Here is a 22726-nt window from a genome sequence, read left to right as displayed (position 1 = left end):
TGTCACAATGGAAAAATGGAAAAATTAACCATTTAAATATGCACAGATTTTATCCCACTTTTGGAAATTTGGGATGTTGCCTAAAAGTTAGAGAATGCATCAAGTGCCACCCCTGGGCTTTAATGAAGCAGCATTTGTGGGCTAAGGGAACAGCATTCTGTATAAAGGTATTTTGGACTCGATATAAATAATTGAAGCCAAAAACTAATATTAAGTAAATTGAGAATGGAAAAACTTCAGCATAAACGTACAGAATGTGATATTCTGAGAGATCTTACAGATGTTATCAAATCCCACAATGAATATATAGAAAATGTCTGTATAGAACGAGTCAAACAAGAATACGCCAATAAAACGTTTAAAGCTGCAGTTCAGTCTTTTATTTTAATTTTATTTATTTTTTTACTTCAATAGTTTCATGTGGGCAATCTCTAATTACCTAAAGAACTGTATAGCTGCAGGTCAATTCGTTCTCCATGTATTGATAGGCGAAATTTGGTGACATAATTAGTGAAGGGATCTGTTTTTCTTCTGCTTCTGTCACTCAGTGGAAGCTCATGAATATTCATGAGCACTCCTGCACTGACATGTGCTAGAGGGAGGGCAGGGCTGACAAAGGGTTGTGCCAGGACTTGTGACAGGACATGAAGGGGCAGTGCCTTAGCAAATGGCTGTTAAAATAGAATACATAGAAATTGGTCTTTCAAAGTTGTTTTTTAAAAACAGAAAATGCTAAAAGTATTTTTTCTTAATACAGAACTGATTTATTAAAAAACCCACACATGCAGGATATTGCCTGAACTGCAGCTTTAATTGGGAGATACAAGGGCCACAATTCAGGTCATTAGCTGAAAGAAGGGAAGCCAGTCAGCCGGTAGAGCAGGTCAGTCGGTCAGCCAGTAGAGCAGGTCAGCCGGTCGAGCAGATCAGCCGGTCAGCCAGTAGAGCAGGTCAGCTGGTCAGCCAGTAGAGCAGGTCAGCCGGTCAGCCAGTAGAGCAGGTCAGCCGGTAGAGCAGGTCAGCCGGTCAGCCAGTAGAGCAGGTCAGCCGGTCAGCTCTGAGATCAGCATTACTTATATCTCCTAACCTTTGCCCCCTGCATGTAATGCTGCAGAACAGCCTACACTGCATATACTGTACATGAGATACTTAACCCTTTCTTTCGCTTGACTCTAATCTGAATGATTTGCATTTTGGTTTGTAATTAAAGAGATATTTGTAGCAGAATCCCATGTATGTTATTTTTACCTTTTTAGATACCGTTTTGTGTAATAAAAGATATGACAGATCTTGCACTTGTGTTTTGGCAGAAGTGTATATGTGACCCTATAAACCTTCTTCACACCGGGCTTGGCAGCGTGACACTAGTGCAGTGTCCTGGGTAAGAATCACTGAGCTGTTACCAATAGATACAACGGATAGAAAAGACACTACACATAGGTTTGATTAAGAGAGTATTTTATTTAAATAATTAATCTCTTTGCTGGGAGGGGCCTGCAGCACATTGCAGAGCGATATAGTAACACGCAGAGCAATGCACTGCAGGCCTTTCCGGCAGCGAAGGGGTGAAGACCAATGCAGGGTGTATAAAGATCTCACTGATAATTCATGCACAAAGGGCAGTTTGTTGCTGTGATCCAGAGGAAGGCGAACATAACCCCTGCTGTGCAATGGGGGGAAAAAATTCCTTCCTGACCCCATTAAATGGCGATCGGGTGGTCCTGGATCACTGCGCAGTGAGATCAGATGGAGCAGCACAGATCAGCGTTGTTATACACAGGGGCACACTCGGTATATAGAGATGCGGGTGATGGGGCCCTTGTGCCCCTGTGTATAACTCACCTGCTCCCCCATCCCCTGCATATCTATCCCATTCACCCCTTTTCCTCCCGCATACCTCGCAGGGCCGGCCGTCCATTAGGCGGTCGCCTAGCGCGCAGAGCTCCTAGGGGCGCATTAATAATCATTATTATTTCTTCCTCTTATTATTTCTAATTTATTTATCTTTTTTTTGAAATTATTTTATTTTTTTTTATCCAGTATTTTGGCGCCCTTTTATTTTTATTTTGCGTCGCGCTGGGGTGCGGTCGCAGCCCCGATAGCTACGCCACTGTTTATTTTATTATTTTATTTATCTTATTATTTTTTTATACAACTGGGGCACAAATTTTAAGTTTCGCCTCGGGCGCATGAAACCCGTGCTCCGGCCCTGCTCCTTGTTCTCTCTCACCCTCTCACGCCCAATATCCCTATCTCCCTCTAGTAGCCTGCCCCTCCCGCAGCCTTCCTGATCTTATCTGCGGTCCTGCGGTCAAACCAACTTCTCAGGGCCCTAGAAAACCCCTGTATCTACGCCCTGGCTCCTCTGCTACCTGCTCCCGGCTTCTTCTCCGCCTAAAAAAGGTTGAAGCAGCAGATCCGTCCACACCTCTCGTATTCTCCTTCGCCATGGCCCACCTCGTCGCCAGACTTGACATCCGCTTCGTCGTCTGCCTCATCGTCCGCCTTGTAGCCCACCTCTTCGCACCTCTTGACGCCGCTTTGTCGTATGCCTCATCGTCCGCCTCGTCGTCTGGTGGCACGAAGGGCTCCACCTTCGTGCGTGTCCTGACCTGCAGGAGACATGAAGTGTTTGTAACCAGGGACAGTGATACTCTGTATCGCAAGAGCTCCTGTGCCACCTATACCCCCTCACCAATACCACGTTATACCGCCCTCCACAGGGCAAACACCCGTTATACCCACCTCCCCAGGCCCAGTACCCTGTTATACACCCCTCTCCAGGCCCAGTACCCTGTTATACACCCCTCCCCAGGCCCAGTACCCTGTTATACACCCCTCCCCAGGCCCAGTACCCTGTTATACACCCCTCCCCGGGCCCAGTACCCTGTTATATACCCCTCCCCAGGCCCAGTACCCTGTTATACACCCCTCCCCAGGCCCAGTACCCTGTTATACGCCCCTCCCCAGTACCCGTTATACCCACCTCACCAGGCCCAGTACCCGTTATACCCACCTCACCAGGCCCAGTACCCATTATATACCCCTCCCCAGAACTCCGTTATACGTCCCTCCCCAGGATCCTTTACACACACACTCCCCAGACGCAGGACCCCCTACGGTGGAGGTGTAATGTCACATGGGTAGTGGAAGGTTTCCCAGAGAAGGTGTCCATGTGTCACAGCTGTTTCATCACCTTGGTGAGAAGTCTCCCTACTCTCTGCCTTTCCTTTCCCTCTCCTGTCAGTCTCTCTCTCCCCTTTAATCTTATCTCTTTTATTTATCTCTGTCCCTCCTTATTTTTGTTTCTATGTATTTCTCTCCCCCCCCCCATGTAAGGCCTGGGACATAGAGGGTTCAGCCGCGCTCCTGCTCTGCCTCGCCTGCTGAAAATGGTGTTTTGTTCTGTCCTTGCAGGCGAGGGCAGTGAGCGCGCTCTGGGGGCGGGGTGGAGGCGGAGCAGAGGCAGAGCGGAGGCGTGTCAGGAGGCGGAGCGGGAAGCGGGGCTAGTCCCCGCTCCCATTGGATGGGAGTGGTCACGTGACCGCTTCTTCGCTTCCCCGAGCGGCAAATTTGAAACTTGCCTGTCTCGGCAAAGTTTCTGAGCCTCTGCACGCATGAGCACGCATGCGGAGGGGGAAACTATAGCCGCGCTGATGACAGATGCAGGGAGTTTGTGCATCTGCTCAGCCCGCCTCAGCGAGCTTGAACTTACTAATAGGCCCAGGCCTAATAGGGGCACAAACCTCAGATCTAAGTGTGTGGGGTTCTCTGTGTCTGGAGAGACCCCTAAATGTTCTCTCTTTGTTTGGGGAGACCCCTAAATATTCCCCAGTGTAGCTTGTTTCAAAATAACCCAGAAAAGTAGCCTTGAGCCCTCGGTGACCGGGCGCTATGACCAGAGGGACTAGGCTCTCCCTTACCTGTGAGTGTGGACATGGGCGTCCGCAGAAATGTTTTCAGGGGGGGGCATAATGTTAACTAGACAGAGAGAGAGAGTGGTTGTGGGGGTGTGTGGGTGACGGGAGTGGGTGACTGACACTTTGACTGACTGACTTGTGTGTGACTGACACTTGGGTGGGTGACTGACTGACTGTGGGTTGGTGTCTGTATTCATTCACAGACAGACACAAACACACACCCTCCCTCTCTCAGACCCTCCCTCTCTCAGACTCTCCCCTCAAACTCTCCCCCTCTCAGACTCTCCCCCTCTCAGACTCTCCCTCTCAGACTCTCCCCCTCTCAGACTCTCCCCCTCTAAGACTCTCTCCTCTCAGACTCTCTCCCTCTCACTCTCTTCCCTCCCCCCTCTCAGACTCTCCCTCTCCCTCTCAGACTCTCCCTCTCAGACTCTCCCTCTCAGACTCTCCTCTCCCTCTCAGACTCTCCCTCTCCCTCTCAGACTCTCCCTCTCAGACTCTCCCTCTCCCTCTCAGACTCTCCCTCTCCCCCTCAGACTCTCTCCCCCTCAGACTCTCTCCCCCTCAGAATCCCTCTCTCACTCAGACTCTCTCTCTCACTCAGACTCTCTTTCACTCAGACTCTCTCTCTCTCACTCAGACTCTCTCTCACTCAGACTCTCTCAGACTCTCTCTCTCACTCTCTCTCTCACTCAGACTCTCTCTCTCTCACTCAGACTCTCTCTCTCTCACTCAGACTCTCTCTCTCACTCAGACTCTCTCTCACTCAGACTTTCTCTCTCACTCAGACTCTCTCTCTCTCACTCAGACTCTCTCTCTCACTCAGACTCTCTCTCTCACTCAGACTCTCTCTCTCACTCAGACTCTCTCTCTCTCACTCTCACTCTCTCTCACTCAGACTCTCTCTCTCTCACTCAGACTCTCTCTCTCACTCAGACTCTCTCTCTCTCACTCAGACTCTCTCTCTCACTCAGACTCTCTCTCTCACTCAGACTCTCTCACTCACTCTCTCTCACTCAGTCTCTCTCTCTCTCTCTCACTCAGACTCTCTCTCTCACTCAGACTCTCTCTCTCACTCAGACTCTCTCTCTCACTCAGACTCTCTCTCTCTCACTCAGACTCTCTCTCTCACTCAGACTCTCTTTCTCTCACTCAGACTCTCTCTCTCTCACTCAGACTCTCTCTCTCACTCAGACTCTCTCTCTCTCACTCAGACTCTCTCTCTCTCACTCAGACTCTCTCTCTCTCACTCAGACACACACACCACACACACCACACCACACACACCACACCACACACACCTTGTCTGGTGCCACTCTAATGCAGATAGTCCCAAGGTGTAGCCCATCTCTTTCTTACCCCCTCTCTTCTTCATTCACTCTCTCCCCTCTCTTCCTCTATTACACCCCCTGGTCTCCTCACTCTCCCCCCTCCATCAATTATCCCCCTCTGACTCAAACCCACTCCCTGAATCCGTCCTCCTCACATTCATTCCCTCCCCCCCTGATCTCTCACACACACACAGACACACACTCAGACACAAACTCAGACACTTGCAACAAGGGGGAATCAGAGCAGGGGGACAAGGGGGAAGCGAGAGTGGCATGGAGCAGTACTCCATGTACTGGGCGGGCCTCGCTATGCAAGGTCAGATAGACTCCGCAGGGGTGAGCAAACTTTTTATGCCGAGCCCCCCTTTTCATCCATTTAATTTCCTGGGCCCCCCCTGCCTGACGTAATCAAAATCACATGAACCCCCCCCCCCTTTATTAAACGATATACAATGTAAATACAAATATGTTTCAACAGCTCGCGCTTGCAAAATTGGGCTGCGTCCACGCTGCCGCCGAGAGTGGTGACATCACCAACTCTCCAAGCATGAGCACAGGGTGTCCTGCATAATTTTGCAAGCACGAGTGGGGGGTATGGATCAGGGCTATTTCTGTGTTTGTGTGTGGCTGTGTGTGTTTGTGTGTGGGTGTGGGGTTGTGCGCATTGACTGCTGCTGAGCATGCTTCAATGTCAATTTTGTTTGTCTCCCCCAAGCGCCAAGCTTGGGAGAGCGTACACCCTCCAGTTTGTGCAACGCTGCATTCAATCACAACACCCATACACACACACAATCACAAGACAGACACACCACACACACAATCACAACACACACAACACCCCCCCACACACTAATATCACAACACACACTAATATCACCACACAACACACACAATCAATCACAACACAAACAACACCCCCCACACCACACACAATCACAGCACACATTCAATCACAAAACACACACATCACTATACATATATACACACACACACACACACACACACACACACACATCACTATACATATATATATACACACACACACACACACATCACTATACATATATATACACACACACACACATATATATATATACACACACACACACACACACACACACGTACTGCATGCTCGGTTCCCCACACACACACATATATATATATACACACACACACACACACACACACACACGTACTGCATGCTCGGTTCCCCACGCTGTAGGAAGAGGAGGGCTTGTGTCTGTGTGCAGAGGGACGCCCCGCCCCCTCTGCAAGCACAGGGAAGCAGCAGCACGGAGCTCTGCTCTGCCCTTGCTCTGCCCCCAGGTTTCGCCGCACAGGCTGCGCCCCCCCTAAATAATTTGGCGCCCCCCAGTTTTGCGCACCGCTGAGATAGAGCTTGCGAGGGCCAAAAATAAATAAATCCTGGCAGCGTGCCAACACGCACCAGCCAATCAGGAGACAAGGGAGGTTTTTTTTTTTTTGCAGAAGAGCGCGCTAAATCCTGTCACGCCAGTGCCCTCTGTTCCCCGCTGTTGGCGGCCCAGGATCCAGGGGGGGGCAAGCGCCCCCCCTTGCCCCCCCCCTGCGGACGCCCATCAGTGTGGACTACGTCCCCCCCCCCCTCTGGCAGTGACGTGACACTGCCGGGGGAAGGGCCAGGGAGGTTAGAATTAGACAGAGGCGCGGGGTCAGTCTACGCCAGGGCTGCACAACACGCGGCCCGCCTGGGCTCTCTGTGCGGCCCGCCTGGCCTCTCTGTGCGGCCCGCCTGGCCTCTCTGTGCGGCCCTCATGAAATTTAAAAAAAAAAAAAAAAACTTTGAAAAAAAAAAAAATTTTGAAAAAAAACTTTGAAAAAAAAAAAAAACTTTGAAAAAAAAAATGGCGCCGATTCCCTGCGGTCCTGGCGCGGCCCGCTCCACCCCCCCCCCCCCTTCCCTGCTCCCAACGTGGGGCGGAAGCATGGCCCCCCCTGGAAATATGCAGAGGCAGCTGAGCCGCGGCCCGGGATTGGATGGGAGGCGGGGCTAGCAACAGTCACGCAGGGGTGGTTGCCGCCACGCTCTCCCGCGCTTTTGCACACCAGCCAGTGCAGCACCTGGAGCTTCTGTCTATTTCATTACCTCACCTGTGGCCGCATAAGGTAGGGACCCGTGGGACCAGGGAGATGCGGGGGGAGAGAGGGGGCAAAGAAGCTTGGGGGGGGGCGAGGGAGATTGGGGTTGGGGGTGGGCAGGGGTGGGGGCCGTCACGTGCTCTCCCGCTGTAACTCCCCATCCGGCACCCAGACTCTCCCTCTGGCCCTCCCTCCTGCACCCCGGCAGTGTGGTCGCATAGGGAGGGAGTGGGACCCGTGGGACCAGGGAGAGATGGAGATACGGGGGAGAGAGGAGATTGGGGGGCAAAGAAGCTTGGGGGGGGCGAGGGAGATTGAGGGGGGGGAGAGATGGGAGATGCAGGGGGGGGGAGTGAGATGGGAGATGCAGGGGGGGGGAGTGAGATGGGAGATGCAGAGGGGGGGGAGAGATGGGAGATGCAGAGGGGGGGGGAGAGATGGGAGATGCAGAGGGGGGGGAGAGATGGGAGATGCAGAGGGGGGGGGAGAGATGGGAGATGCAGAGGGGGGGGAGAGATGGGAGATGCAGAGGGGGGGGAGAGATGGGAGATGCAGAGGGGGGGGGAGAGATGGGAGATGCAGGGGGGGGAGATAGATGGGAGATGCAGGGGGGGAAGATGGGAGATGCAGGGGGGGAGAGATGAGAGATGCAGAGGGGGGGGAGAGATGAGAGATGCAGGGGGGGAGTGAGATGGGAGATGCAGGGGGGGGAGAGATGGGAGATGCAGGGGGGGGGAGAGATGGGAGATGCAGGGGGGAGAGATGGGAGATGCAGGGGGGGGAAGAGATGGGAGATGCAGAGGGGGGGGGGGGAGAGATGGGAGATGCAGAGGGGTCGAGAGATGGGAGATGCAGAGGGGGGGGGAGAGATGGGAGATGCAGGGGGAGGAGAGATGGGAGATGCAGGGGGGAAGAGATGGGGAGAGATGGGAGATGCAGGGGGGGGGAGAGATGGGAGATGCAGGGGGGGGGAGAGATGGGAGATGCAGGGGGGGGAGAGATGGGGGGGAGAGATGGGAGATGCAGAGGGGGGGAGAGATGGAGATTCAGAGGGGGGGGGAGAGATGGGAGATGCAGAGGGGGGGGAGAGATGGGAGATGCAGAGGGGTGGGGGAGAGATGGGAGATGCAGGGGGGGGAGTGAGATGGGAGATGCAGGGGGGGGAGAGATGGGAGATGCAGAGGGGGGGGGGGAGAGATGAGAGATGCAGGGGGGAGTGAGATGGGAGATGCAGGGGGGGGAGAGATGGGGAGAGATGGGAGATGCAGGGGGGGGGAGAGATGGGAGATGCAGGGGGGGGAGAGATGGGGAGAGATGGAGATGCAGGGGGGGGGGAGAGATGGGAGATGCAGGGGGGGGGAGAGATGGGAGATGCAGGGGGGGGGAGAGATGGGAGATGCAGGGGGGGGAGAGATGGGAGATGCAGGGGGGAGAGATGGAGATGCAGGGGGGGGAGAGATGGAGATGCAGAGGGGGGGAGAGATGGGAGATGCAGAGGGGGGGGGAGAGATGGGAGATGCAGAGGGGGGGGGGAGAGATGGGAGATGCAGAGGGGGGGGGGAGAGATGGGAGATGCAGAGGGGGGGGGGGGAGAGATGGGAGATTCAGAGGGGGGGGGAGAGATGGGAGATGCAGAGGGGGGGAGAGATGGGAGATGCAGAGGGGGGGGGATAGAGATGGGAGATGCAGGGGGGGAGTGAGATGGGAGATGCAGGGGGGGGAGAGATGGGAGATGCAGGGCGGGGAGTGAGATGGGAGATGCAGGGGGGAGTGAGATGGGAGATGCAGGGGGGGAGAGATGGGAGATGCAGGGGGGGGAGAGATGGGAGATGCAGGGGGGGAGAGATGGAGATGCAGGGGGGGGAGAGATGGGATGTGCAGGGGAGAGTGATGGGTGGTGCAGGGGGGTGGAGAGTGATGGGAGGTGCAGGGGGGGAGAGTGGTGGGTGGTGCAGGGGGGGGAGAGTGATGAGAGGTGCAGGGGGGGGAGAGTGATGGGAGGTGCAGGGGGGGAGAGTGATGGGAGGTGCAGGATGATGATGAGGTGCTGGAGGAGAGACGATGATGATGATTTTACCCGTGCGGCCCAATTTTTTTTCCTTGGAGCAGTTCGGCCTCCGCACTTTACGAGTTGTGCAGGCCTGGTCTACGCCCTGCCATGGGAGTCCCGCCCACCCTGCCCTTTATTGTGAATACTGGTAAATATGTTGGTTGTACGTGTTTAAAAGAAAAAAAAGAATAAATAAACAATGAAAATGAATAACAGAAATAAAATAAAAGGTGGCTGGGAGTGGCGAGTGGGCGCGGCTCATTTACACGTGCGTTCCTGGGCCATTCTCGCCAGACAGGCGGGGCCCGGCTAGGGGGAGTTACGGGCCATTGGATCGGGTACCTTTGGCCTTTACCCAATGAGCGAGCACTCTGGCAGGGGGTTGGCACTAATTAGGTTAATTGAAGTTTTACTAAACAGCAGCGGCCGCCAGACCTCGTGTTTGTGGTTATTTATGTATTGGTTATGGTGGGGTTTGGGAAGCCAAGGGAAGGGGGGGAAGGAGAGGGGGTCTCACAGTCTCAGAGGTCAAGTTTCTATTTATCAAAATACATTGAGTTACCTCTGGTTTCCAGGCATGTCTGGGGAGTTATCACAGAGACACAGAAGCGTCGCTGAGTTTGGGTGTGTAACTCCCTTAACCTCTCAGCAGTTGAATTCCCCCTTGGCGCTAACACGTTAAAAACAAGCGTTGCTATTTCTTTGCATGAAGTTGCAGGTAATTGGAAGAGTTACACAGTGACGGCTATTTCATCACTCGAAACGGTCTTTTCGGTATTGTTCTCGGTCTTATTTCCAGCTTCACATCGGTATCCATATCCATTCTTCGCCTCTGATCTGTATGCAGGACAATGCTTTAAAGCTGCAGTTCAGTCAATATCCTGCATGTGTGTTTTTTTTAATAAATCAGTTCTGTAGTAAGAAAAAATACTTTTAGCATTTTCTGTTTTAAAAAAACAACTTTGAAAGACCAATTTTCTTGTATTCTACTTTAACAGCCATTTGCTAAGGCACTGCCCCTTCATGTCCTGTCACAAGCCCTGGCACACCCTTTGTCAGCCCTGCCCTCCCTCTAGCACATGTCAATGCAGGAGTGCTCATGAATATTCATGAGCTTCCACTGAGAGACATAAGCAGAAGAAAAACAGATCCCTTCACTAATTATGTCACCAAATTTCACCTATCAATACATGGAGAACGAATTGACCTGCAGCTATACAGTTCTTTAGGTAATTAGAGATTGCACACATGAAACTATTGAAGTAAAAAAATAAATAAATAAAAAAAAAGACTGAACTGCAGCTTTAATAGGGCCTCTTTGGACTTGAATATTTTGGTTATTGAGGAGGTGGGGGAACAACTGGCCACACAAGGAAGGATATACTCAAAGTGGAAATCCTCATGAACAGTCTAGCCCTGGTACGGACGTTGTACAATCATTGGATAGTCTTAAAACCAAGCTGTAAAAAAATTAAAAGTGATCTTATTCACTTTAAGAAGTTGAAATTCAAAAAAGTTGTTAATGACTATAAAGATGGAAGAGTATACCCGTGGCTGAAGCAAGACCCCAAACAACGCAAGAACCAAAGAGGGAGAGCACCCCAGGGAGTCCAAGAAGTCCACACCAGTGACTCTGAAGCCCATTCCTCAACAGAACGTCAGAGAGGCCAAAGTCCGGCCCCTTTTTTAGGCCAATCCAAGGACAAGGAGAAAGAAAAAGGAAAATTAGACGCGGGGGCCAGGGGAAAGGGAAGATCACCCTATCCCCTACGTACAACGGAGCAGAAATGAGTATGGACACCTTGGTTGTTAATCTGTCTGATTACACTCTTAATCAATGTGACATGTCTGTTTTAGCTAGGGGGCCCTCATATGTACCTACTACATTGTTTAATGATTTTGATTTGGAGGTTGACCTATTTAAATTCGAACGTGTATTAAACCTTAAATCATTTTTTTTCTAACAGGTCTACAGAATCGGTGCATTCCAATATCCAACCAGGGACAGGTAATCCTCCTATGAACAACAAGGGACAGTTAATTTGGCCACTGACCAGCAAGGGACAGATAATTCGGCTTCTTATCAAGGTACCAAAATGTGCAAGCTCAAATCCACTTTTGTCCCGCCATTTAAAAATCAATCAGTCAGCACATATATACGACTGTTTAAGGGGGACATTGCAAGGTACAAAAAAAACAAACATAGGGCTACATACAATATGTCTGTTCAGGAAAAGGAAGCATTAAAAATGTTGACTAATAATAATGAGATTATTATTAAGCGTGCGGACAAGGGGGGTGCCCTAGTAGTGCAGAATTACTCAGATTATAAGGCTGAAACCATCAGACAACTGAGTGACATTAACTGCTACATTAAATTGGATAGGGACCCTACCTTTAACTATGCGAGAGAAATTAAGGAAATTATCCAAATGGGGGTTAATAACCGGTGGATAACAGAGCCTGAATCTGAGTTTCTAACTATGTTGCATCCTAAATGCCCTATTTTCTATACCTTGCCCAAAATACACAAGAATTTAAACAATCCCCTGGGGCGGCCTATTATAGCTGCTATTAATTCATTAAATCAACCCCTTGCAAAATTTGTAGACACATTTCTACAACCTATAGAACAGACAGCAACTCATACATCAAAGACACGTTTGATTTCCTTGACAAATTAAAAAATTCACCTGGTGATGGGACTAATCATATTCTGGTTAGTTTAGATGTGTCTAGCCTTTATACAATAATCCCCCATGTTGAAGGTCTTGAGATAATCAAGGCCACCCTCATTCGCCATTATAGTGATACTGTTCCAATTGAATACATTATGCTCATTTTACATTTCATTCTCTATAAAAAATTATTTTAGATTTGAGAGTGATTTCTTCCTGCAGATTAAGGGGACAGCAATGGGCAGTAATATGGCCCCTGCTTACGCCAACATATACATGACACATTTCGAAGAGCAGTACATCTACAAATCAGACTTTTTAGTGCATATTAAAAGCTATTACAGATATATTGATGATATTTTTCATATGGACAGGTACGGAGGATCAGCTGTTATCTTTTTTTGAGTATCTTAATGGTCTCCATTCACCGGTCCTCCTCACTAATACATGGAGTACACAGCAACTCTCTTTTTTAGATGTCCTCATTACACAGACTAATGGGGAGTTACATACTGATCTTTTTAGAAACAGAAATGCAATTTTAAGGGCAGATAGCCATCATCCTCCTTCTCTTATTGATGCATTACCTTTTTCACAGAAAGTCCAGGTCTGCAAAATCACGAGCAGGAAGGATCATATTGAACCAGCTATTGGAGAACTACGTGGTAGATTCCTGGCTAGGGGATATCTTCCTGCGTATATCCTCCTGCTGTGTTAGACCGGGCACTGGATAAAGAGGTAAGTGCTACCAAAAATAAGAAGGAGGACGGGCTTGTATTTACCACTATATACAGTCAAGCTGGTGGTTTTATTAAATCTACCATTCTTAAACACTGGCATATTCTGCAAAATGATGATATATTATCTGAAAGTTGCTGTGTACCACCAATGGTGGCATTCAAAAGAGGGAGAAATCTGGCGGATAGCCTGATACATGCAGATAATGAGGGTAACTACAGAACTCCTCATTTTCTGGAGGGTGGCAGACCGGGTAACTTTAGATGCATGAGCTGCTCGGTCTGTAACAGTCTGACTACCGGTAGTCAATTCAGTCACCCCCAAAGCGGGAGGATCATAAAAATCAAAAATAGAATCACATGTAGATCTGAATATGTAGTGTACGTAATAAAGTGTCCATGTGGTCTTCTTTATGTGGGTAAGACCATAAGAATGTTAAAAACAAGGTTCATTGAACATAAAAGTGTAATTCGAAAAGGTACGGATTCCTCTATTCTTGTGCAATACTGTGTGGAACACAATCATAATGTTGCCTCTTTACGCATCATGGTATTGAGACAGTAGCACCTAGACAAGGCACTCCAGATAGGGAGACTTTCTTATTGAGACGTGAAGCATTCTGGATACATGCTTTAAATACCAGCAACGGTATGGGTCTTAATGAGCAACAGAATTTAAAATGCTTCCTTCATAGAAGGTAATTTTTTGTCTTTCTACAGGCATATTTGATCTTGCACCATCCATGGACTCTGCACTTACCAATTGGGAAGATTATCCTTTTTGTGTGGTTTTTTTCCCTTCTTTTTTTCCCCTCCCTCCTCCTTCCCCTCCCTCCCTCCCCATCCTCCCTTCCCCTTCCCCCCCCCCTGGTTGTGTGTACCCATTTCTGACCTAGGTATACACACTAGTATATTCTAAATACTGACGTACTGCATATTCTTATGTGGAATTTCACTGTAACTTTGCAGGATTATACTGATGTCATCAGCAGTATACAGTCACATGTTTTAATAGTATATTGCTGTATTAGTTTTGTGCACATATGCTTTATTAATATTTTGGTGTGTGGTTTATTTACACTTTCAGGGTGATTTATAGGAGTGTCTCACTCCTCCCTGCTCTGACACTGATCCCATGGCGACGGATACATCTTTGTCCAGCCCTGTGAGTACAGTCTTGATTGGTGCACGCCCGTCCCCCCTTACCCCCCCCTGACTGCCGGGTCACGCTGACGTCATCATGGGGGAGTGTTCAGTCTGGGGAGAGGTGTGGCTGTGGCTGCAGTCCTCCAAGACAGCTCTATGCTGTATTGCCAGGGATTTAGACCTAGACGTCTGACGTCACTAGGGGGCGCTATATGGTAGCTCTGACGTCATCAGGTGGGGGTCAACATCCTGGTTATGTGGCAGAGCGGGGAGGGGTGAGTATCAGGGGGGTGGTATATATTGTGACTGTTTCTTGTGTTTGTAGCCTTCACCTTGACTGCCGAAACGTTGGACTTTATGGCATATTAAACCTCCTTTGAGTAAGACCGTGTGCCTGCTTCTTCTTCTTTGACCGGCTACAGGAAGGGTCAGGAGACAGGGAGGACAGAGGCAGGAGAACCCCATCTGTCTCCGGCCTTGCCTGTCCCTACGAATACAAACATACAACCCCTCACTGAATAACATAGCCCTAATCCCATGTAATAATCCTGGGTGTAAACAAAATAATGGTTTTATGAATATTGTAATGGTTTATTAGGGACCTAGGAGGTGGCCAGTGGGGCTGTTATGTGTATTTTTGTTTATTGTGGGTAGCGGGGGTGGGTGAACGGGGTATTGGCCCCAAGGATGGGTGTTTAGGCCTACCGGGTGGGGGGGTAGCGGGAGGGGTTAACCCCTTCATTACCTTAGCGGTATTAACCGCTAAGTTAAAGAAGAGGTTAAGTCATCCCGCAACCCCCTGGCAAGGCCTAAACACCCACCCAGGGCCAAATACCACCTTCACCCACCCCCGCTACCCGCAATAAGCCTGGCACGGGTATATAACCCCTTCATTGCCTTGGCGGTAATGAAGTTGCCTGTAAATGCATTTTTTATGCATCGGATTCATGACGGGGGTCTCTGGTGCTGATATTAATGGATATCAGCTCTGGGACACATGCATTTTATTTTCATCGCAGCTTCACCCCACCTTCTTGCCAACTTTTGTGGCTGGACAATTTGGAGAAGAAACAGCAATTTTAAAGTGGCGATCAGCCGCAATAAGCTGATCAGGGCTTATAGAATTGAGCGTGTTTGAAAAACTGGCGATCAGTGCCGAAAAGTGGCTTATCACCGCGCGTCTGCCGATTTTATTTATTTATTTATTTATTTTCCGGCAAAAAAAAAAAACCGGTTATTTTTGCTCTAATCGCCAGCTTCTCTGGGCTTACTGAATCGCTGTAGGCGATTACTGCATGAGGGCCTTAGGGAGGATTTGTTCCTGTAAAGTACACCTAGTTTGGCATAGGATTTGGATGTCAGGGTATCAATGTGCAACCCAAATGTTAAATGGGAGTTGAACTATATGCCCAGATATTTCAAACCAGTAACAGGGGCTAGGATGGTATTAGAGTTGGTTTTTATCTGAAGCTCTGTCATTGGCAGCTTTAGCAATTTAGCTCTGGTCCCAAATACCATTGTTACAGTCTTGTCAGTGTTTAAAATCAGTTTGTTTTAAGAAATCCAGTTTCAAGTCTCAATAAATCAGATTGAATATGTGTTCAAGGTCTGAGAGGCGAGGGCTGCGTGCATATAGGATAAGATCTAAGGCCTCTCACAATAACCCGTTAGGAATATTAATTCCTCATCTATCCGACATAAGTATAAAATATACTCTACCAAGACCCCTAATACAGAGTTACCCACCTTATACGGGAGCAGCTGCCAGACGAGTATAGTAAATGTATCTTATTTCTTTTGCCACTGGAGGGCAGCGTGGAGTTACACGGAGTGGCGCCCGTAAGGATGACATGCCAGTTAGGCGGAAGGAGAAGCGCACACACTTTTATGTGAAACGGATATATTTGGGGAGGGATTTAGGAGTCTGAGTAACAAAATTAACCATTTAAATATGCACAGATTTAATCCCACTTTTGGAAATTAGGGATGTTGCCTAAAAGTTTGAGAATGCATAAAGTGCCACCCGTGGGCTTTAATGAAGCAGCATTTGTGGGCTAAGGGGAACAGCATTCTGTATAAAGGTATTTTGGGTTCGATATAAATAATTGAAGCCAAAAACTAATATTAAGTAAATTGAGAATGGAAAAATCTTCAACACAAACGTACAGAATGTGATATTCTGAGAGATCTTACAGATGTTATCAAATCCCACAATGAATATATAGAAAATGTCTGTATAGAACGAGTCAAACAAGAATATGCCAATAAAACGTTTAATTGCGAGATACAGGGGCCACAATTCAGGTCATTTAGCTGAAAGAATAGAAGCCGGTCAGCCGGTAGAGCAGGTCAGCCGGTCAGCCAGTCAGCCAGTAGAGCAGGTCAGCCGTTCAGCCGGTAGAGCAGGTCAGCCGTTCAGCCAGTAGAGCAGGTCAGCCGGTAGAGCAGGTCAGCCGGTCAGCTCTGAGATCAGCATTACTTATATCCCCTAAACGTTGTCCCCTGCATGTAATGCTGCAGAACAGCCTGCACTGCATATACTGTACATGAGATACTTAACAATTTCTTTTCGCTCGACTCTAATCTGAATGATTTTCTAATTGGTTTGTAATTAGAGAGATATTTGTAGCAGAATCCCATGTATGTTCTTTTTACCTTTTTAGATGCCGTTTTGTGTAATAAAAGATATGAGATCAGAGGGGCTTCCTGTTTGCACTTGTGTTTTGGCAGAAGTGTATATTTGACCCTATAAATCTCCCTCACACCCGGGCTTGGCAGCGTGACACTAGTGCAGCGTCCTGGGGAAGAATCACTGAGCTGTTAGCAATAGATACAACGGATAGAAAAGACACTACACATAGGTTTGATTAAAGAGAGTTTTTTATTGAAATAATGAATCTCTTTGCTGGTAGGGGCCTGCAGCACATTGCGGAGCGATATAGTAACACGCAGAGCAATGCATTGCAGGCCCCTCCGGCAGCAAACGGGTGAAGACCAATGCAGGGTGTATAAAGATCTCACTGATAATTCATGCACAAAGGGCAGTTTGTTGCTGTGATCCAGAGGAAGGCGAAACATAACCCCTGCTGTGCAATGGGGGGAAAAAATTCCTTCCTGACCCCATTAAATGGCGATCGGATGGTCCCTGGATCACTGCGCAGTGAGATCAGATGGAGCAGCACAGATCAGCGTTGTTATACACAGGGGCACACTCAGTATATAGAGATGCGGGTGATGGGGCCCTTGTGCCCCTGTGTATAACTCACCTGCTCCCCCATCCCCCTGCATATCTATCCCATTCACCCCTTTTCCTCCCGCATACCTCGCAGGGCCGGCCGGCCATTAGGCGGTCGCCTAGCGCGCAGAGGTCCTAGGGGCGCATTAATAATCATTATTATTTTTTCCTCTTATTATTTTATTTATTTATCTTTTTTTTAAAATTATTATTCTTTTTTTTTATCCAGTATTTTGGCGCCCTTTTATTTTTATTTTGCGTCGCGCTGGGGTGCGGTCGCACCCCCTGCAGCCCCGATAGCTACGCCACTGTTTATTTTATTATTTTATTTATCTTATTATTTTTTATACAACTGGGGCTCAAATTTTAAGTTTCGCCTCGGGCGCATGAAACCCGTGCTCCGGCCCTGCTCCTTGTTCTCTCTCACCCTCTCACGCCCAATATCCCTATCTCCCTCTAGTACCTGCCCCTCCCGCAGCCTTCCTGATCTTATCTGCCTCTCCTGCGGTCAAACCAACTTCTCAGGGCCCCTAGAATACCCCTGTATCTACGCCCTGGCTCCTCTGCTACCTGCTCCTGGCTACTTCTCCGCCTAAAAAAGGTGAAGCAGCAGATCTGTCCGCACCTCTCGTATTCTCCTACCTGCTCCCGGGGTCTTCTCCTCCGCCTAAAAAAGATGAAGCAGCAGATCCGGCCACACCTGTCGTATGCTCCTTGGTCATCGTACACCACGTCTGCGTCATCGGCCGCCTTGTAGCCCACCTCATTGTTCCACTTGACGCCCGCTTTGTCGTATGCCTCGTCGTCCGCCTCGTAGCCCGCCTCGTCGTCTGGTGGCACAAAGGGCACCACCTTCATGCGTGTCCTGATCTGCAGGAGACATGAAGTGTTTGTAACCAGGGACAGTGATACTCTGTATCGCAAGAGCTCCTGTGCCACTTATACCCCATCCCCAATACCACGTTATACCGCCCTCCACAGGTCAAATACCCGATATACCCACCTCCCCAGGCCCAGTACCCAGTTATACAACCCTCCCAAGGCCCAGTACCCTGTTATACGCCCCTCCCCAGGCCCAGTACTCGTTATACCCACCTCACCAGGCCCAGTACCCGTTATACCCACCTCACCAGGCCCAGTACCCATTATATACCCCTCCCCAGAAGGTCATGTTTCTATTTATCAAAAATACATTGAGTTACCTATGGTTTTCAGGCATGTCCTGGGGGAGTTATCACAGAGACACAGAAACGTCGCTGAGTTTGGTGAGTAACTCCCTTAACCTCTCAGCAGTTGAATTCCCCATTAGGCGCTTAGCATGTTAAAAACAAGTGTTGCTATTTCTCTGCATGAAGTTGCAGGTAATTGGAAGAGTTACACAGTGACGGCTATTTCATCACTCACCTTCTTCCCCCGAAACGGTCTTTTCTGTCTTATTTCCGGCTTCACATCGGATATCCATATCCATTCTTGGCCTCTGATCTGTATGCAAGGCAATGCTTTAAGACAGGGTTGCACAACCTTTTCCCCCTGCTCCCCCCTCCACCTTCCCCACCTTGTCTCCGACGTTCTGATGTAACGACGTCATGTGATATCACGTTGCTATGGCAATGCCACATCATGTGACGCCACGTTGCTGTCGCCAGAAGCCGCCGGAGACAAGGAAAGGGAACTTACAGAGGCCTTGCGAGCGATCTCCGGCATTTAATTTAAATGCTGTGGGGGAGAGCGAGGGGCCTCTGTAAGCGCCGAGCCCCTCCTCCCAAGAAAATGTCGTGCCCCTCGATTTGCGCACCCCTGCTTTAAGAGATATTCTGGGACCCTCCAACTCCTCCATCGGACCCTTCCTCATATTGACTGACCTTGCAGTGCTCTGCACTGACTTGCACTGACCTGCTATGGTGCCTCTCAAAATACCATGCTAACTCATTCTGAACATACATGTGTCCTTTCTACATGTTACTCAGCTTGTATGGGCCACAGACAGCTTTCCCGGGGTCCAGGACTAGTTTCCACCGGAGACACTCACCCATGGGTCGGCGACTTTGCGAGAACCCACCCCCCCCAACCTGTTTTCTCTTGCACTGCCATAGACAACAACATTTCGGCCTGCTGGTCTTTCTCAGGTAAAGTGGCTAAACCCACTAAATCCAGCAAAGAAAGGCCAGCAGCCGAAACATTGTAGTCTGTGGCACAATAAATTATCTTTTTTTATTCAAATCCGTGTGCCCTTTCCCATCAATCATATTGTATCCATTGGACGAAATGCCGGTCTTCCCTGAGACTAAGGGGCACCGGTAAAAGTATCACTACTTATTGTTTTTTTTTGGTGTGCAGCAAATCCCCATCATTTTTGCGTTCTCTTGCTCTGCCCCAATCTGACACACCACCTTGCTCTCTCACCCCCCTCTTAGACTCCCCCGTCACCCTTTCCTTCCTCAAAGGTTGTCCTTTAATCAGATCTTACCCAAATTGTCTCCATCTCCCTTGGAAATGTTCTGTCTTTAAGTTGTGCGGCTCCTCTTGATCCGAACTTTCTTAGCTGACCCCTTTAGGTTTCGGCTCCGAGGGTCTAAAAAATAAGCGACTCCGAAAAGATGTGAAATATGCGCACGGGTCCTAATGGGGCACTGAGGGGGAGACTTAAATACTAGTAAATATAATCTACTGTGCTAACAAATATAATCTATTAACTAACAAATATAACTTATTAAACTAAGAAATATAATTTATTAAACTAACAAATATAACTTATTAAACTAAGAAATATAACTTTTTAAACTAAGAAATATAATTTATTAAACTAAGAAATATAACTTATTAAACTAAGAAATATAACTTATTAAACTTAGAAATATAATCTATTAAACTAAATAAATATCTATTAAACTAAATAAATATCTATTCAACTAAATAAATATAATCTATTTAAAAACAATACAATAAAAAGCTGGAGAAATGATACGTCAACCAAGCCACAGATGTGATGCCAATGAGCGTTGAACTCCTTGCAGATCCACCGTCAGCTGGTTGTGGCAGAAAGTGGTGACATACAGTAGAACAGAGTGGTTGAGCTGTAACCACGGCAGTCAGGTCAGAAATCAACACAATATTTTTTGAAATTTAGAATGAGAATGTTCTGTATGTCACATTCTGGGCTCAGACTCTGAGCCCTGTCACATGTTAGCAGCTTGTGATAATAGAAAGTATCCATATACTGGGATGTGATAATAAACATGAAGGTCATTTTATACTGGGTCCCATAACCTGCTTTATATGAAGTATCATTTTACACTAATTAGTAGAGATGTTACATTTTGAAAAATAGCACTTCTGGCGACATTGTTCATTTTCTCTACAAATGATAAATGAAAAAGTTGGATAAACATTATATGTGTGTGTGCGCGCGCAATATATATATATAGAGGTATCAGTACCGTGTTAGCCGAGCTTCAATAATCAAAAAATAAATAGATGATACCGTTCTGTGGCTAACGAAATGCTTTTATTTGTGCGAGCTTTCGAGATACACTGATCTCTTCTTCCGGCGATGTTACAATGAATGAAGCAAGCAAAAGGTATACTTAAAAACAGTGTCTCTTGGAATGTTATCTGTGCTGGTCCTTCCCCCGGTGTGGATGTGTTTTATGCCTAGAGGTGTCAAAAGGTTCCTGAAAGCAAGTGATGAAAGAGTGTGTATGTGTATCAGTGTGAATGAAAATGAATGGAGAGCCCACAGTATATACAGTGCTTTACAAAAGGTGTGTGTGGAATGGGAGTGGATATAAATGGTGTGGGTGGGTGTGGAAATGTGAGAGTTTGTAGCACAACTAAAAGTGTGTGTGGATACTTTGTGGTCCCTATTGATATATAGGGATGGAAAAACAGTATTTGTATGTGTAAGAGACAGCTGTGTGTGCATACATATAGCACAGTATGTTAAATTACGCCGCGGGGTCATGTGACGTCACCCTCGTCAAATGCCGCTGCAGGTCACGTGATGCCGCATCAAGGTAAGGGGGGGGGGGGGGGGCGCGAGCACCAGCAGAGGGAAGGCAGGGGGGCGAGCTGCAAAAGTTTGTGCTCCCCTGGTATAACCAATAAATAATATAGCTGATATAGCAATTTGGTTGTGGCTAGAGAGAGATTATAATGGCAGTGAGAATTAGTGGTCAGAATTAATAACAGTGCAATTACTAAAAAGTAGCTGTAATAAAATAATAATAAACACTATGCCTAAACACAATAAAAGTCCAGAAACCTAGCTCTAATAGCTATGTTATAACTCAATCATAAAAGGATCCAATTCGGGCGTCCTCTGGAGCCCTGGCAGCTCTCTTCAGGGAAACAACCACCTCCTCGATAGATATCTAAACAAAAAAAAGAAGAGAAAGTGCCCGCTCCATGTGTAAATTCGGTTTAACAATTTCATTTCCTGGACAAGATAAAAATAGCAAACTCACAAACATCCGTTTGGTAAAAGCATTGTGTGAGACAGGCTCGGGCTCCGTGGTAATCCGGTGGTCAATCCGCAGCTCCAGACTTTGGACGATGACCGGGAAACTCGATAGGCTGTGCCCCTCGCAGTGTGGTCCTCCAGCAATCTGTGGTATGTTGTGGTTCCACTGTAAATCCGGTGTCTCGTCTTGGTCGCGTACCAACTTCCCTTCCGGCGTCAGGACGTATAGTGTGGCAATAGCAACGAGAAGAAAGTACTGAGGTGGGGTTGGATCCCCCTCGGTTATTTCTTGTTTTATTAATAAATAATTTACTATATTTTAATCTCTGGTGCGCATTGTGTGCATTTTTCTTCTTGTCTGCACAGTGCTTCAGATGCTGCATCTGAAAAAATGCCGGTGGATCGGGATGTGAGGTAGGGAAGTGACGTCCGCGCCGGAACGTTATTGCCACGCCTCCAAATATTTATTGCCACGCCCCCAATCGCACCCGCTGCATACCCTGCAAAGCCATAAAAAAGCTCAGGCTTCAGCAAGTGTATTGCAGCGTGTGCCTTCCCTCCGTCTGAAATACTATAGACGCAGCCTTATCGACGCTTACTAAATAGGCCCGTGTCTCTCTCTCTCTCTCTCTGTGTCTCTGTCTCTCTGTGTGTCTCTGTCTCTCTCTCTGTGTCTCTGTTTCTCTCTGTGTGTCTCTGTCTCTCTCTGTGTGTCTCTCTGTGTCTCTGTCTCTCTCTGTGTGTCTCTGTTTCTCTCTGTGTGTATCTCTGTCTCTCTCTGTGTCTCTGTGTGTGTCTCTGTGTCTCTCAAATCAAATCAGCTTGATTGGCATGTCAAAAGAACATTTCAGTATTGCCAAAGCGTGAGTAATAGGGGGTGTGGGACAATGATTACACGAATACTAGGGGGTACGGTATAATGGTTATACAGTACATTACTTTTGTCTCTCTCTCTCTCTCTCTCTCTCTCTCTCTCTCTCTCTGTGTCTCTCTCTCCCTATGTCCCTCTCTCTGTTTCTCTCTCTCTGTGTCTCTCTCTCATTCTCTGTCTC

The 22726-nt window shown here is 48.1% G+C and overlaps 1 long non-coding RNA gene across 10 annotated transcripts in view; it reads left to right on the top strand.

Annotated features, from left to right (window-relative positions):
* Positions 1-1299: 1299 nt before the first annotated feature.
* LOC142477676 (uncharacterized) overlaps positions 1300-22726 on the top strand; it is a 39923-nt gene continuing 18496 nt past the window's right edge. For 4 of the 10 annotated variants that reach the window (XR_012792597.1, XR_012792596.1, XR_012792600.1 and 1 more), the window contains exons 1-5: positions 1300-1381; positions 11387-11507; positions 12696-12835; positions 13555-13999; positions 22041-22088. This is a non-coding gene — a long non-coding RNA (uncharacterized LOC142477676). Of the gene's footprint in view, positions 1382-7304; positions 7397-11386; positions 11508-12695; positions 12836-13554; positions 14000-21620; positions 21936-22040; positions 22089-22726 lie in introns of those variants that run through there. The other 6 variants (XR_012792599.1, XR_012792598.1, XR_012792603.1 and 3 more) reach the window with 6 other exon arrangements.

Source organism: Ascaphus truei, unplaced genomic scaffold, assembly GCF_040206685.1.
Source record: "Ascaphus truei isolate aAscTru1 unplaced genomic scaffold, aAscTru1.hap1 HAP1_SCAFFOLD_2246, whole genome shotgun sequence".
Lineage (NCBI taxonomy): Eukaryota > Metazoa > Chordata > Amphibia > Anura > Ascaphidae > Ascaphus > Ascaphus truei.
This window is presented reverse-complemented; position numbering and strand designations above follow the sequence as displayed.